This window comes from Malania oleifera, chromosome 1 (assembly GCF_029873635.1).
Source record: "Malania oleifera isolate guangnan ecotype guangnan chromosome 1, ASM2987363v1, whole genome shotgun sequence".
Lineage (NCBI taxonomy): Eukaryota > Viridiplantae > Streptophyta > Magnoliopsida > Santalales > Ximeniaceae > Malania > Malania oleifera.
In genome coordinates this window covers 4,667,378-4,673,377 of record NC_080417.1, presented here as the reverse complement: position 1 = coordinate 4,673,377, position 6,000 = coordinate 4,667,378, and positions in this window count along the sequence as shown.

Genomic DNA, 6,000 nt, shown 5'->3' with positions numbered 1-6,000 from the left:
GCCTAAAACAAGCTCCAAGACAGTGGTACAAGAAATTTGATAGCTTTATGCATAAAATTGGGTTCAAGAGATGTGAAACCAATCACTATTGTTATGTTAAGTTCTTTGGAAATTCTTACATCATTCTACTGTTGTATGTAGATGACATGCTCATTGCAGGGTCTAGTATTGAGGAGATTAACAATTTGAAGAAGCAATTGTGAAAACAATTTGCAATGAAGGATTTGGGAGTTGCAAAGCAAATCCTTTGTATGAGAATCATTAGAGACAAGGCTAATGGTACATTGAAGCTTTCACAGTCAGAGTATATGAAGAAATTCTCAATAGGTTCAACATGAATGAAGCCAAACCAGTGAGCACACCCTTGGGTAGTCATTTCAAACAAAGTAAAGAATAGTCACCGAAGACAGAAGAAGAAAGGGACCATATGAGCAAGGTACTCTATGCCTCACCGATTGGAAGCTTGATGTATGTCATGGTGTGTACAAGGCCAGACATTGCACATGCAGTGGGAGTTGTGAGCAGATTCATAAGTAAGCAAGGAAAGTAGCATTGGGAAGCAATCAAGTGAATTCTGATATATTTGAGGGGTTCATCATATACATGTCTTTGTTTCAAGGGTGCAAGTTTGAAATTGCAGGGTTATGTAGATGCTGATTGTAGAGACCCGAAGAATTATACTATTAACGAATAAAAGAAGAAAGGAAAAAAAGAAATTTTAAAAATGAGGGAAAAGCAGGGTTTGTTAACGAACCCACCAGCTTCGTCAACGAAATCCCTTTTGGATTCGTCGCACACTACGTGTTTCGTTGACGAAAGATTATCCAGAGGGGTAATTACAGGGCCTGAAATTCATCGACGAAGGTTGTGATTTTGTCGACGAAATCCCTTCTTGGCTTCATCGACAAAGTGACGTGTCTGGTTGACGACGACAGGTGTATAAGTAGGCCAAATTCGGATTTTTAACAAAGAAAATTCATTTTTACAGTTTCTTTCTTTCTCTCTCTAAAATGGTTCCTCTGACTTCTCTCTAAGATTCTAGCTCCGTCTCTCCCCGGTTCGATAATCAGAAGCTACCACGGTGATCCTGGGGAGATTCTCTACAACATAACCGGAGCAAAATGTTGATTTGAGAAGTTTGGGAACCATCTTAAAACTAGGGTAAGTAGATTATTTGAGTATTTTTAGTATTAATTCATTTGAGGCAAGATTTTATATTATATGCGAATATACTGGAGTTTTGTGAAGTAAAATCAGGGAATTATATTTTCAGTTTTGAGACCCTGTAGGCAAGGGTTGAGGACCCCAGTGGGTGGTGTTTCAGGAACGCGGGTAAAATGATATATGGATTATAGTTTAGGAATTGAGCATATGTGCATTTGAGGAAGTATGTATGCAATAATTATTTAGGTTAATTCAGTTGTTTGATTGGGAAATTATATATGTATTATCTCAGGATGTTGAAGTTATAAATGCCACACATGTGTGAGCAACTGCTCTGAACTCAGCTTCGGCACTACTACGAGACTACATTCTATTTTTTGCTTCCCCAGGTTACCAGATTTCCCCAAACAAATGTGCAATAACCGGTGGTGGACCTTCTATCTTCCACTGATCCTACCCAATCTGCATCTGTAAAGATCTCTACTTCCTTGCTTTCACATTTCTTGAAGAAGAGTCCTTTGCCCGGGGAGCCCTTGAGATATCGAAGGATCTTGTATACAGCATCTGAATGAGCTTCTTTTGGTGAATGCATGTGTTTACTTACCACACTAACTGCAAATGCAATATCTGGTCTGGTATGTGATAAGTACATTGGCTTACCAACCAATCTCTGATACCTCTCCTTTTCAACAGATATTCCACAGTCTTTGGCCCTCTTTACTGCTTTAATCGGGGTTTCACTAGGTTTGCATCCTAGCATGCTAGTTTCAATTAGGAGATCAGTGATATACTTTCATTAAGAGACACTAATACCCTTTTTCGTTCTAGCAACTTCCATGCCCAAGAAGTACCACATTTGTCCCGAGTCTTTAACTTCAAATTCAGTAGTTAGAACTTTCTTCAATCTTTCCTTTTCTACTATATCATCCCCAATTAAAATTATATCATCAACATACACTATTAGAATTGTTCGCTTACCTCTTTCAAACTGTTGGAAGAATAGGGTGTGATCAGATTGCCCTTGTCGATATCCTTGGTTCTTTATTACTTTTGCAAATCTGTCGAACCATGCCCTGGGAGATTGCTTGAGTCCATACAAGGACTTCTTGAGTTTACATACTTTGTTTTCTTCACCTTTCTTGCTAAAGTCCGGTGGTATTGTCATGTAGACTTCTTCTTCTAACTCACCATTTAGAAATGCATTCTTAATGTCAAGTTGTTGTAGTGGCCAATCTAAGTTGGCTGCCAAGGATAGGAGAACCCGAACTGTATTCAAGTTTGCCACCGGTGCAGATGTCTCTGTATTGTCAATGCCATAAGTCTGTGTGAATCCTTTTGCAATGAGTCGGGCTTTATATCGTTCAATTGTACCATCAAATTTATATTTCACTGTGAAGACCCATTTACAACCAACTGGCTTCTTCCCTCTTGGCAAATTCATTACATCCCAAGTCCCATTTTTCTCCAGAGCCCGCATTTCCTCCATGACAGCCTCTCTCCATTTAGGTATTTCCAGAGCTTCCTGAATATTCTTTGGAATTCTCATCCTGCCAAGGTTAAAGACAAAGACACGATATCCTATAGACAAGCTTTTATAAGACATATATTTAGACCAGGGATATTGAGTACATGACCTAGTTTGTTTTCTGATTGCAATAGGTAAATTGATGTCTTCAGGTACAGGATTATCAGAAGAGAGCTCATGAGACTCATGGTTGTTCGGAGCCATCACCAGTTCCAACGCTCTTGGTGTCTCAGGTATGAGATTCTCCATGTTCTTTGTGTTTGGCTTTCTTGAGTAAACTAGTATGTCTGTGTTGTTTTGCTTCCCTGCATCCCCCCTTGAGGTTAAGTGCTCTTTTGTGTTTGACAGGTCAAGAAGTGATGCAATGGGAGACTCAGTGGATGGGTCAGGGAATGAAGTAATAAGAGACTCAATAGATGGCACAAATTCAGTGGTAATAGGAGACTCGATAGACTCTGTGGTAAAGAAGTCAAAGAACCGATCTTCACTCCATTACTCCCCCTGAAAAGAGGGCTTTGGGAAATAAGGAATGGTTTCAAAGAATGTGACATCAAGGCTAACAAACATTCTCTTTGAGACAGGGTCATAGCATTTGTAGCCTTTCTGGGTAGGGGAGTAACCAATGAAGACACATTTAACGGCATGAGGATCCAATTTATCGCGATGGTGAGCATGAATATGAACAAAAGTCGTACAGCCATAGATTTTCAGCGGAATACTAGAGAGGAGTCATGAGGAGGTAGGAAAATGTTCTTGGAATTTCTAGAGAGGAGTGGCAAAGGAAAGTACTCGACTCGGCATTCGATTAATGAGATGTGTAGCTGTTAAGATGGCATCTCCCCAAAAATAGTTTCTCATTTTTGTAGTAAACATCAATGCTCGAGCTACTTCAAGTATATGTCTGTTTTTTTCTTTCAGCAACCCCATTTTGTTGAGGGGTATCCACACAAGAACTCTGATGAACAATCCCATTTTCTTGAAGATAAGTTCTCAGAACATCATTAAAATATTCCGTACCATTATCAATACGTAAAATTTGAATGTGAGTCTGAATTGTGTTTGAATCATGGAATGAAAACTAACAAAAATGGAACGAACTTCAGTTTTATTTTTCAACAAGTAAACCCAACAAAGGCGAATATGGTCATCAATAAAAGTAACAAACCATTTTGTATAGGTGCGATTAAGGGATCTTGAGGGTCCCCACAAATCACTGTGAATCATAGTAAATGGACGAGATGGTTTGTATATGGATGTTGGGAAAGAAGCACGCTGATGTTTTGCAAGCTCACACACTTCACATTGAAACTCAGGAGACATTTTATTTGAACAGATAGACGGAAACAAACGTTTTAAATATTGAAAATTTGGGTGACCCATCCTAAAATGTCATAACAAAAGTTCACTATCTCTAGAAATAAATGCAGAATCACAAATTACAGTATTACATTCTTCACTCAAGCTTGCCTCCTCTAAGTGGTAGAGTCCCTCATACGCTTTAGCAGTGCCAATCGTCTTCCCCGATGATAGGTCCTGAAAAACACAATGAGATGAAACAAATTCAGCAGAGCAATTGGAGTCTTTTGTTAACTGGCTAATGGATAACAAGTTGCAATATAACTTGGGAACATGTAGGACAGATTTTAAGGTTACGGAGTCAGATATGCAAATACTTCCTTTACCTGCAACTAGTGAGAGTGAACCATCTACAATTTTGACTCTCAGGTTTCCAGCATATGGTGAATAGGATGAAAACAATTGATAAGAACCAATCATATGATCAGATGCACCCGAGTCAATTATCCATGGTGATTTGTGATAGGATATAGTATTTAAGGCTGATAAATAATTACCTCGGTGAGCTAGAGAACTAGTGGAAGACTGACCCGATGTTTGAATGGAGGTAATCATTTTATATAGCTGATCCAACTGCTCAGGGTTGAATGCACTACTTGGACTGATATTATTGTTTTTTTCACCTTGTAATTTTTCAGTTGAACTGTCAGTGGTAGCCTGATACCCACGATTTTTTTGATAATGTCTCGGCTTCCAATCTGTAGGCTTTCCATGAATCTCCCAGTAGGTTTCTTTTGAACGACCTGGCTTTTGACAGTGCTCACACCATAATTTTCCTTTTTGTGGTTTTTGTCCGTATCCTCTCGGGCCTTTTGAAATTAGAGCCGAGACGTCCGACCCAACCGAATTTAGGGCTAGTATTTCAGACCCAACACGATCCGGTTGTGGCTTCAGCATCACGCGTCTTCGGCTCTCCTCCCTCCTTACTTCAGCGAACACCTCTCGGGTTGATGGCAGAGGTCATCGGCCAAGAATTCGTCCCCGTACATCATCCAGATCTCGATTGAGGCTGGCCAAGAACTCGAAGACCAGTTCGTTTTCGAGTCGTTTTTTGTATCGTGCGCTATCACCGGAGCATTCCCATTCTTCTTCGATGCTCAGGTCGAGCTCCTGCCAGAGATGGGTCATCTCCATGAAATACTCAGTAACACCTCGCTCACCTTGCCTCATCTGCCACAACCGGGTCTTGATCTAAAAAATCTACGAGTAACTTTCGACATCAGAATATGTCTCACGAACGGCGTCCCAGACGTCCTTCGTCGTTGGTAAGAACAAGTAGATTTTCCTGATTAAATGCTACATCGAGTTGACGAGCCAAGCAGTGACCATGGAGTTTTCGAACCTCCATTTTTGCAAGGCTACAACTTCGGTGGAGTCGGGTTTCCTCCGTTTGCCAGTAAGATAACCTAGCCTCCATTTTCCTTCAAGTACCAATTTTATGGATTGAGCCCACTCACGGAAATTTTTTCCGTTTAATTTTTCCACTACGAGTGAAAAAGTTGTGTTGTCTAACCCATTCGAACCTCCAACGAATGTGATCTCTGAATTATCGTCGATATTTTCAGCAAGGGTCAACCCTCTGCTGTTGAAGGTGCCGTTGGTGATGACGCTAGCCATAGTTAGTTAAGGTTGAGAAACCCTAACTCTGATACATGTTAGTTGAATTCAAATTCTATTCAACTCTGCGTAAATTAACATTATGTACATCCCAATCTTATAATACAATCACCTATTCTAATAAGAAAATAAGGAAATAATCCACCTACAGAATAATATATAATCTCCTACATTTACACACCTTCCTAATTTACCCATTACACACAAAGATACTCGGGATTTTAACACGAATTTATAATTTGCTTACCTTAAGTTTAGTCTATTCTCTTAGAAGATTAATTTCGTTCCATTTTAGAATTTTGGAACTAAGAAATTTACGTCCCATTACTTCAAAACAA